The sequence below is a fragment of the Mytilus galloprovincialis genome, chromosome 4 (assembly GCF_965363235.1).
Source record: "Mytilus galloprovincialis chromosome 4, xbMytGall1.hap1.1, whole genome shotgun sequence".
Classification (NCBI taxonomy): Eukaryota; Metazoa; Mollusca; class Bivalvia; order Mytilida; family Mytilidae; genus Mytilus; species Mytilus galloprovincialis.
The window spans coordinates 90,927,903-90,940,751 of NC_134841.1; the positions used below are offsets into that span (position 1 = coordinate 90,927,903).

Here is a 12,849-nt window from a genome sequence, read left to right on the forward strand (position 1 = left end):
TAAGAGTTATGAATGGCAATAAAGTATAATTTCATTGCTATATGGGGTGTTATCGGATCAAATGGGTATAGGCTCAAAACGAGCGGCTAAAATATGAAACAACATACAAGCATTGAAACATAAAATATACGGAAACAACACATGAACAATGGACAATTTACACAAAGGAAATTGGAAATTGATAAAAATGGTTTCAAAAAGAATAATATAAAAGTAATATTAGTTTCATCTAAGAATGATAAATAAAATGTAGAGAAAAGTGACATAACAATTTAAAGAATACAAAAATAAACAACACCCCCAATCCGGACGCTCATGGTATACACGAGAATCTGGATGGAGACGCAGAATATAGAATAATAGATAAGGACAGTAGAGAGTGATGCATTGCTAAACAAAGAGAGAAAAAATAATAATTGTTTAAGAATACAGACATGAAACACCCCTGGGAATTGAAACAGTAACGGATTGCGATGTACTCATATTGAGGCTTGTTTAGGGGGGGTATCAATATCCCATATCCCATTAAGTTTTTATCACAATATCCCGTATCCCTATAATGTTTACCCCTAATATCCCAATAAATATTTTTTACAAATATCCCATATCCCTAAAACTATTTTGAAATATCCCAAAAAATCATAATAAATTCATTCCCAAGCCCATTTTTTCCCTCATCATCACAACGTCAACAATTTTGACTGGGAAAACAAACTGTGTTAAAGGAAATTTACAGTGCATATTTCCAGTGTTAAATAAGAATAGAATGAAATTCATAACAGTGTAGCTATGGCCATTCATTGACTGGGGGAAATTAGGTGAACGTTCGTCTGTAATGCCCACTGCTCACGACGTACTTATCATAGAAATTTAAACTGTGAGGTCACCAAAGGTTCTAAACGCCTAAATAAAATAATTAAAAACACTAATCAGGAATAACCTTTGTAATTTGAAAATAAATAAAAATGGCCTTCAACACGGAGTCTCGGCTCAAACCGAACAGCAAGCTATAAAGGTTGAATACTTAAGGGGGCTCCTGGGTATAAATCAATTTTTTTTTCTAATATAGGATTTCGCTATATTTTTTTATAAATGAACTTTATCATATACTTAAAGGAAAAATGAAATAAAAAGATGGAGTCACCGTCCATTTAAGCTCACAATCTGCCTCTGGAAGAAGCATACATTTTTGTTAATGTCCTTTTTTTCTGTTGAACTAATAGGAGAAATAGATGTAATATCGAAATAAAAAAATAACCTAATTACAGAAATCGCTTAAATTTTACAATTATTTAGTTGATGTACAGCTTATTTGAAAACAATAATAAAAAATATAGGTCACCGTTGAGTTAAAAAAGTTCTTTCAAATTTAATGCCAAAAAATGGCATTTTTGCACCAAAGGGAGATAATTTGGAGCTTTTTCAATGATATAAACATTTTAAAAGTCATCTGGGGCCAAACTGAATCAATTTTTTGGGTTGATTTTTGTACCATATCATAAAGTAATAACTAATAGTGTAATAAATAAAACTTGTAATGAAAAAATAAAGGTTTAATTTTTTGCTGAAATTTTTGTACCCAGGAGCCACCTTAAAATTCTTTACTTGATTTTTTGTTATGGTTTGACCATCAATTTTCCTAATATGATATCGCACGTTCTTTCAGATTTTTTTTTTTACTTAATTGGCTTTAAAAGTTACAATGCATGATGTCGTCTGTTTATGTAGTTCATATGTGTTTTTCGTTTCTCGTTGGTTTTCCCGTTTGAATGGTTTTACACTAGTAGTTTTGGGGCCCTCTATAACTTGCTGTTCGGTGTGAGCCAAGGCTCCGTGTTGCAGGTCGTACCTTGACCTATAATGATTTACTTTTATGAATTATTACTTCGGAGGAGAGTTGTCTCATTGGCACTCATACCACATCTTCCTATATCTATCTATATCAATACATTTTTTTTCCAACAAAAGAATACATCACAAGAATATAAGTTTTGTAAGAAACGTGAGAAATTGTGTTGGACTTGGAGATAAGGCAAAGTGACAAATATCTGAAAGAATGAATCGTTTTATGGTATTAAACAAAGAAATCAAATGATTTTTTAATTATCCAGAACTCTTCACAAACAAAACCCACATGTATACGCATTGAATAAATAGTAGGCCATTCTTAAATGATCACACCGTAGAAGTAGTTGTGCTCTTAATCAATGAGATATTTTGTGAATTAACCCCATCAACTTAATAGTTTTTTTTACAATGGATAAACCTATTTTTTTTATTATTATTAAATAATATCATCTCTGAACATTATTATTCTTATAAATGACACGGTTGTATGTGATGATTATAATAAATATTTAAAACAAATTCCTTTCAAGCTTTGTAAAAAGAAAGTTTCATTTTATGTATCGGAATGTGTAACAAGTGAATATTTCAATCCCCACTGGAAGGCCTCTGACAGACTGGGTGAGCATAAAATCATAGCCGTTGACAAACACGTTACAACCTACAAACGTTTTACTGTCGACCACACTGTTATGCAATTAATTCTATATGTGTCCAAAAGATGAAGTGTTCCATCTTAGAGCCTTGTATAACAATCTTTTTATGTGATCTTAAACGATAAATTTAGTGTAAGGGGTCTAATTTCAGACTTTTTTTTAATTGTTCAAACCGTGATGCATATGACTGTAAAATTTCATTTTGATAGCATTCTTCTTTCATTGATAAGAAACTTCATCCTACACGTTAACCTACAATGTATAGTGGAAAGAACAGAAGGACTCAACCCTGTCTCTTGTCCGAGATTACTCTGACATCCAACGGCTGTTTTGCCAGACAAGCTGAGACTGTGGGACATCAGAGCACGTCCATATCAAAAAGTGGATATTTAGCATGCAAGTTCAATAACTCAAAATTTAACACAAGAAAGCTTTCTGCTAATGAACCTACATTACACTTAACTGTTGCAATATTTTACAGCAGGCAAAATTTGCACAGCCCTTGTTTTGCAAAGAAATAACACAACATATTTGACTCTGTGATCTTGAACTTTATGAATTACATAGATTCCAATATTTTTGCTACTTATTTTTAATTTCCTTCCTCACAACACCAGTAATAGAAAGAAAATATATTGATTTACATTGATTATTTAGTAATTATTCGTTATTAACATAGTTTATACGGCGAAATATCTACTTTTTGATATGGAACGTGCTCTGACGTCCCTCGGCCCCAGCTTGTCTGGCAAAACAGCCGTTGCACATCAGAGCAATCTGTGAAACGTGGAGACCTCTGAAGATCCTCGCCACGTAAAAAATAAGAGGTAAAACACTAGAAAATATCCTGTAATCATATAAAGCATCAAAACAAATAAAAACATTGACAACAATAAGGCTTAACTCATCAGATGGATACATCTAACAAAAATCTATGATTATTTTAAGAAAATTATCAATGCATATGAGCATATAATATATAAAAAAAAAGATGTGGTATAATTGCCAATGAGACAACTCTTCACAAGAGACCATGTGACACAGAAATTAACAACTATAGGTAACCGTACGACCTTCAAAAATGAACAAAGCTCATACCGCATAGTTGGCTATAAAAGGTCCTGAAATGACAAATGTAGAACTATTCAAACGAGAAAACTAACGGCCTAATTTATTTATAAAAAAATGAACAAAAAATAAATATAAAACACTGCAACAAACGACAACCACTAAATTAAAGACTCCTGACTTTGGACAGGCACATACATACAGAATGTGGCGAGGTTAAACATGTTAGCGGGATCCCAACCCTCCCCTTAACCTGGGACAGTGGTTTAACAGTACAACATAAGAACGAACTATACAAATCAGTTGAAAACGGATTAACTCGTCAGATGGATACAAATAGAAATACATCTAACAAAAACAGAGAGTGGACGTGACCGAGTACTTGTACATCCCATCAACAAAAAAAACACTAAGTACAGATCTGAGAGTACTCGCAGTTACTGACAGCTAGTTCAAAGCCAATTACAACTAATAAAAAGTACTAAGAGACTAAATTATCAATCATTACACATCCAGCATCCAATGGCACGGTAAACAACATCTCCGTAAAAATGAGGATGTGCTATCCCGTTTGAAATAAGTTTTCTACAGGTAGAACCAAACTTCAAAACCAAATCTAGAATTTAGTCAAGATTTTAAGTGATTTGTGGTAACGAAATCCCTGACTTAATACTTTACCAGTAATACATAGATTTCTTTCATTAAAATCCAAAACGTTACAATAGACACGGGCATAGCGGAGGAGTTGTGATATACAAACACCGTAAGATAATGCCAAAGGATCATCACCATCAAAAAAAAGGAAAATTAACAATAAGGAACGAAGTATGGAAAGCAAAACAAATACTTTAAAAGTTATCAGTACATATGAGCATATAAATATCGAAATTAGATCGATACTTTTCGCTTGGGTTTGGATGACTTTTAAATAAAACGGCCATAAACTCAATTAAAATCAACAAAGCACTAAAATGACCTTTAATATTAAACTTTTTTGGGCAATTTTATCAAGTGAGATGTAAATATTTCTGTACTTAACTTTTAAATTCCACTTATTTTTTTTCATGTTAAAAATTCAATATCCTTATAAACGCATCAATATCCCATATCCCATTTACTTTTAGGACAAATATCCCATATCCCTAAAATTAAAATGGCAAATATCCCGTATCTCAATACACCCTATACAAGCCTCCATATTGGTGACAAATGCTAGAAGTTAACATGCGCACAACTGCAGTTTTCCTCTGCAGTTATGTAGAAAGGAACTAAACGGAATAAAATGAATTAAAACTAAAGATAACCAAATGTAGCTGCATTCGCTCCTTTCTATTTACTTCTTTAGAATGATTTGTAAACAACATATGATTAAGTAATAGAAAAAAAGAACCAATTGGATGATGCTGACGAATTAGGGTTTAACGTCCAGTGACAAATACCATGTGCATATGAGAACGACAATAAGTTACATGTACCCTGTGTTGTATTAGAAAGACACTTTCAGTCGGATTTGAGAACGTGCTACTTTGAACAGACATAAAAATTAAGGCTGATTGAAAACGTTAATAATAAATTCATGCATATTCCAGTGGCCAATCCATTTCACGCTATAATTTAAGTGACACACCCTTCAATAAAATGCAAAGAAAGTCAAAATTAAAATGTTCTTACTAGAAGGATACTGTTGCACCGTATTGTAATTGTTTTTTCTCAAGATCATCTCATTCTTAACTTTTTCAATGGGAAAATATAAAGGTATCAAAACTATTGTCGTGGTTAAATAACTCTTAACTTTTGTGTCCTTTAAATGATATCTAAAATTGTTTGTTTCGCCTTTTATTAAAACAAAAGCTATGCGCATAAGCATAAATACTACATACTTGCGCGACGCCTTTTAGTTTTACTGAAAACTGCGCAGACTATGAAATGTTTTTACAGGTGGAAAATGTTCCATGATAGATATCATTTTGTCAGACACTTTTTTTGATTTGGTTCTTATAATATGCCAAAAATATGTATATTTAATAGAGTTTAACATTAAATTGTGCATTTTACTCTTAACAGACGTATAACCAACCCGATTAACAATACAATCGCCCATATAGCCACATACTCAATATAGATTAACCGACCAATCTCTCTGTTAGCCGAGTTTGGCCGAGTGTCGGCCGTGGACTGTTCACGACAACGCGCGATAGCGCGCAGCATCGCTTCTATCGATTACAAAAACCATTCACGCAAGGTTTCTTGTCAGTCAGAAATGTATTTAAATTTAATACTATAAAAGAGGGACGAAAGATACCAGAGGGACAGTCAAACTCATTAATCGAAAATAGACTGACAACGCCATGACTAAAAATGAAAAAGACAAACAGACAACCATAGTACACATGCACAACATAGAAAAATAAAGAAGAAGCAACACCAACCCCACCAAAAACTGGAGGTGCTCCCAGGTGCTCCCAAAGGGTAAGCAGATCCTGCTCCACATGTTGCACCCGTCGTGTTGCTCATGTTATAACAATCAGGTAAATAGTCTAATTCGGTAGGTCACATTCAAGAAAAGGAAGAGGATTGTAGTTACGACGTAAGGAACATATCCGATATCAACTCTTGATGGCGTCCGTAAAATTTGGAGATGATTTCAACTTCACCATTTGGAACTCTTGGTTTAATAGCTTCCTTGTGAGCAGCAACCCTGCTATATATATAAGGTTCGGGGGAAATCTGGATTCAGAATGTTTTTGTCATCAAATTTGGGACCATAACATTATTTTAGGAAAAAAAACATAATTATCAGGCAACATAAGTATACAAGACACAACATAGAAATCTAGAACAAAATATAATATAAGTTTGTGAGCCTGTATTACAAGTTATTGGTTTAGCTATGGCTACAAAATCAAGTTCAATCAACCATTTTCTACATTTGGAAATGCCTGTACTAAGTCAGAAATATAACAATAGTTTTCCATCGATTGATTTGTCGGAGCTTTTGATATTGCCATTTGATAACGCACGTTCCGTTTTGAATTTTCCTTGCAGATCGGTATTGTTGAAATTTATTATTTTTCTTAACAACCTGTTGCTAAGCTTAATCGGTTTATGACTATTTATGACTATTGATCATCGGTATACTACCGATATTTTTATTTACGCCGTATACTTTGAAACGGCTATACTATCAAAATTTACAGACTTTCAAATCTCCTTCTGGTTTCGGTTTATTTCGAAGATATCTATCGTTGAACTATAATTTCCATTTGTTACTGGAACACACGAGGACATGATGTCGACATGTTGATACTGTATAGAACATTCAACATTGTCACTGTTTTATCATATTTAAAATGCACTACCGGAACACTTTAAGATAATGATGTCCTTATCAAAGAACTGTGCAGATCTTATCACTACCATGGAATAACTATAACATTATGTGTTACCTGAACTTACGAAAGAATAATGTGCCTATCAAAGAATGCAAATTACTCAACATTTTTATTATAATAGAAATATGTTACAGGAATACATAATATCGTACTGTCACTACAGAAAACAGACATAACCATGGTTTTACTTCATCTTAACATGTAACTGCATCGTATATATGGAATCATAATGTTGAAAAATAATTGATATGCTGCAAGTGAATAATTGATTGTTTGATCAGAGTTGCCAAACACCAATACTCATTTTCATTTCATTCAGAACCAAACAAAGGATTTTTTCTTAAAGTATGGCCAACTTCCACTGAATTTATTTCACACCAGGGCCTTTTGCAAAAAGTCTTTAAAATCTTGATAAAACGAATAGAATCACAGCCTGATATGTGTATTTTTTTAAGATTCTTGTAAAATAATGACATCTTTCTTAACAAATAACTGAATTATAAACTCCTGAAGATAGCAAATAAAGGCAATGTTGAAAAGTTTAGTCAGTTAATCCGGGAAAAGTAAAAGTAAATACAATTCTGTTGGAAATACGGGTATGTACCTTCCAGGAACATAAGGGACATTAAAACTCATAGATTGAAAATAAACAATACCTTAGATAATCAAAGCGCGAAAGCGCTGTAAAGGCAGTTAATTACAGGTTGTGTGTATTTCTAGTCCAGTTATATCATTATCTTCCACAGAGGTGGTTTGTAGAATTTAAGATTTAGAGTTCTTTTGTACCTAGTTCACCTATATCTATAGTCTACTGTTTACAGTATATTTTCTGTGCCTCGCCATGAAATGCTTTAAATTTATGAGTTTGACTGTCCCTTTGGTGTCTTTCGTCCCTCTTCTTTAGACATATAAGAACTTTTCCTTTTCAATATAAATAGACTATTTTTAATTATTGATTGTATACGCATATTCTATGACTCCCATAAAAAATAGTTCACAAAGATTGACTAGTCTCTGTACTGTGTGTATAGCAAGAACATCAAGTAACATAATGGTAAATGTACATAGTAACTTTTTTGATGACCATACCTGCCAACTGTCAGTATTTGCAGAGTATTTCCCCCATCGAGCTCGAGGCTCCCAAATGGAAATTTTGTAAGAGCAATTTTGTCGACTATTTTAAAGAAAACAATTAATTCAACAATGGCAATGAGCTTGTTTATGCACGAAGAAGCCTAAAACCACATTAGAATATATTTGAACGGAATCCATGACAAATCGCCCCATTAGCAAATAGCCCCACTTTTTCACTAACTCGCCCCACTTTAAAAAAAAACTGCCCCAACCTGGATAACCAAATCGCCCCACTTGAGAAATGTGTTATATCCCTTAATATTACTCCTGCCAACTTGCCCCACCTAATAGAAAACGATAATATCTAGATAAATATATTATTAACCAGGAAGAATTTACTAATGCCAACTCGCCCCACTCATGTAAAAAGATGTTATCCCGTTGTATATAAGTTAAATTCCGTTAATATTACTCCTGCTAACTGGTCCCACCTAATGGAAATCGGTGAAATCTAAATAAATATATTATTAACCAGGATGAATTTAGTAATGCCAACTCTCCCCACTTATGGAAAAAGATGTTATCCCGTTGAATATAAGTTAAATTCCTTATATTGCATTATGATACAATTAACAGGTTTCTTTTCAATTGTTATGCAAATAACTAAGCTTCAAAACTTAGTTTTTCTTCAACAATACATTTTTTTTTTTAGAATTATAATTTCAGTATATCAATAATAGTAATTAAATAAATTTTCGGTTTGTTTGTATTCTGTGTAGATTAGTTTTCATTAAAGTGGTGCGAGTTTTTATTCTTAATTATATATATATATATTAATCTAAATATTACCGTTTTTTTATAAGTAGGGCGGGTTGGCAGGAGTAATATTTAACATGATTTAACCAATTTCACATGTGGGGCGATTTGATAAATCAGTTTGTGGCGTTTTTTTTAAAAGTGGGCGATTAGCCAGTGGGGCGACTTGTCCTGCTTCCATTTGAAGGCCCCCTTGAAGGTTTTGTATGACTATATGAACCATCTTTCACGTAAAACCCCCATGTGCATTTTGAAAAGTTGGCAGATATGTTTCTAACTCCAGGCAAAATCTACCGGTATGAATGAAAAAGAAGTTTTCAATTAAGGCTCTGTGGCCATAACAGCTGTCTCATTAGCATTTTAACCACTTCCCATATTTGCAATTAAAACAATAGAAGAAAATTATTCAACGCAAAAACAAAACTTACTTGTAAATATGAAATTCTCTTTACGGTATGAGTTTTTCTCATTGTTTGAGATTGTACAGTAGTACCTGTAACTGCTTATACCTATTTCTTATTCACTTTTGCTTGATAAACTCACTAAATATCATGTATATACATTGTACCACATCTCCTTATTTTTATATGCATTCCAATAACATGAACAATTGTAATTCAATTCTATATACCAAAGCAAAATGAACTGCACCACTTTCATTCACTAGTATGCATCTTTTGGCAAAATACAAGTTCTTAAAGGACACAAGATATATTTATTGATAAAAAAAATAAAATTTAGTATACAACTCTTTAACAGGTATAAAAAAAAAGCACAGCTGTGTCATAACTTGTGAAATCTGTGCTGAAAACATAGACATTGATGGTATTTGAGTAATTCCATATGTGAAGCTCAACATTAGCTCGTCTGGTGGACAGTTATAGTTCCTTTCTGCAGGCTAGGATGAATGACTTTTCAGGAAAACCAATTTCACAAATCAAAACTTTCCTCTAGATTTCTCCTACAATATTCATCCAGTTTAGTTCTTTTGGTTTAATTGGACACCGTCCTGATTTTTAATTTTGCAAACCATTCAGTCTCTTGCTTGCAAATGGTGCATGAAAATAGGATGGGTATGGCAGTAGACAAGTCTCTTTAAAGTGGGTTTGTGCCCTGAAAAAAAGTTTTATAACTTAAGTTTTTTTGAAACTTGTGCAACACACATACCTAAATAACTATAACATAGAAGAGAGCATCATTCGTGTCAATGTTTTGTTCCTGTTTACATTGTCATTGATATTTTTTCAGAAAGCCTGAGGCATAGCTCATGAATTCCTGTCATTACATCCTAAATTAACATAATTACTGCTAGAATAATTATCAGTATGATATACGTACACTATCATTGTACAGCCCAAGTCTTCAGTATATATAATTGTTGCATTCATTCACTCCTGTGTTCAGTCGTTCAAAAATATTTAAACATCAACAAATGAACTTTAATAAGGACAAGAAAACACTAGAAAAGATACGTACATACAACCCGTGTTTAAGTGTATTTGAAAGAGAAATATATCTGGTTAAACGATGTATAAAGGAGGAAAAAATTGTAGATATTGCATTACGATGCTTTCTACCTAATAGCACGTGGATATGTTTACATATTTAGACTTGACCCAGTATGACCCGTACCTTGTAGGTCACCGCCGTCGTTTAAACACTAGACTACAGTCGTGTATAAGACAATAAAATGCTTAAGCCTGTACTGTTTGTGTGAAGTAAATGTGTTACATTTAAATTGTTTTACTTGGACAGTTATAGTTGGACAGTTATAGTTCCTTTCTGCAGGCTAGGATGAATGACTTTTCAGGAAAACCAATTTCACAAATCAAAACTTTCCTCTAGATTTCTCCTACAATATTCATCCAGTTTAGTTCTTTTGGTTTAATTGGACACCGTCCTGATTTTTAATTTTGCAAACCATTCAGTCTCTTGCTTGCAAATGGTGCATGAAAATAGGATGGGTATGGCAGTAGACAAGTCTCTTTAAAGTGGGTTTGTGCCCTGAAAAAAAGTTTTATAACTTAAGTTTTTTTGAAACTTGTGCAACACACATACCTAAATAACTATAACATAGAAGAGAGCATCATTCGTGTCAATGTTTTGTTCCTGTTTACATTGTCATTGATATTTTTTCAGAAAGCCTGAGGCATAGCTCATGAATTCCTGTCATTACATCCTAAATTAACATAATTACTGCTAGAATAATTATCAGTATGATATACGTACACTATCATTGTACAGCCCAAGTCTTCAGTATATATAATTGTTGCATTCATTCACTCCTGTGTTCAGTCGTTCAAAAATATTTAAACATCAACAAATGAACTTTAATAAGGACAAGAAAACACTAGAAAAGATACGTACATACAACCCGTGTTTAAGTGTATTTGAAAGAGAAATATATCTGGTTAAACGATGTATAAAGGAGGAAAAAATTGTAGATATTGCATTACGATGCTTTCTACCCAATAGCACGTGGATATGTTTACATATTTAGACTTGACCCAGTATGACCCGTACCTTGTAGGTCACCGCCGTCGTTTAAACACTAGACTACAGTCGTGTATAAGACAATAAAATGCTTAAGCCTGTACTGTTTGTGTGAAGTAAATGTGTTACATTTAAATTGTTTTACCTGATAGCAAGGACGTATATCTATCCGTTTCCTTCTCAATTCACTTTGTCAATTTCGTCGAGCTTCTTCAAAACATACGTATTACTGCGCCCGGAAGTGAAAAAAATATTAGAAATCCTCGTAAAATAATGCTATTTTCAATTTTGTGGAATCCATTTTGTTATATTTATTATATAAAGATAAAAAAAGTTACGATTAATTATGAATTTGCATATCATTATACGGAACGTTTATGGACTATTTTTCCATAGCTGTAAGTCGGTCATTTTGGCGGGAAATCATGTACACATACACACGTAGATTGGCTGGTACCTGATCGTAATGTTACACATCAGATATATCAAATAGCTAATACCCGGAACGTAGTACCGGGAACCAGGATAATACGTAGACAACATACATAACTAATACCGAAATTGAGAACGCTTTACGGTTTCTAGTTTATAAACCGAATTCCGCTTTGAATTATAGAAGATGCAATATTAATCATGTTCAGTCGACTTTTCATTGTTATATCAACGTCTGAACTAATTAAAAAATCTTTAGATGTCAGATAACACTCGAAATTGACCCGACCTCTTTCCACACGGAATACAAATAATGATAGTTTGTAGTCGGGTTGACTGCTTATAATGCAAAATACACATTAATAACAAGTTCTATAAAACGAACAATACACACTGATCGTTTCTTTAGTCCCCAATGTAAATGAAAGAAACAAAAACCATATCATACCATAAAAAGAAGAGGAGAAATTCGAACATTTCCGGATCTATTTCTGGCCAAAAGACCCCCTGCATAGATTGCGTATGAAAAGATGAACCTCATGACTTGAAAGTCAGGCCTTAAAGCACTGCCTTTAAAAACACAAACAAATAATAGTACACAAGACAAAACATAGAAAACTAAAGACTAAGCACCCATCGTGTTGCTAATGTTATTACAAACACCAGTCAATAGTCTAATTCGGTAGATCACAATCATGAAAAGATATAGGATTGTGGTTATGACATCAGGAACATATCTAATATCATCTGTATAACAGATATTCCATAGCGATCAACCAACTCATGATTGTGTCCAACCTGCCACCTACAACTCTTAGTCTAATAGTTTCCTTGTAAGTAGCAACCCTCCATCAAGAAAATCATGATAGGAAAGACAAACCATGTAATATCGTATCAATTGGGATATATATACTCTAAATGCAGGTGCTGTAGGAATGTTGCTACATAGAAATGAACAAATGTTTAGTTAGTGAGGTCCTTAGATGTAAAATTTGTTAAAACAGGAAAAATATTCATGTAACACTTTTGAAATTATGGAAATATGTCAAGGTTTTAATTAAAAAAGTTCAGTT

General features: G+C 33.0%; 1 long non-coding RNA gene across 1 annotated transcript; it reads right to left on the minus strand.

Moving 5' to 3' along the window:
• Positions 1-10,728: 10,728 nt before the first annotated feature.
• On the minus strand, positions 10,729-12,362 carry LOC143073372 (uncharacterized). The gene is made up of 2 exons (XR_012977485.1): positions 11,490-12,362; positions 10,729-10,855 (listed from the first exon to the last, which is right to left on the minus strand). It is a non-coding gene; the product is annotated as an uncharacterized LOC143073372 (long non-coding RNA).
• Positions 12,363-12,849: the final 487 nt, after the last annotated feature.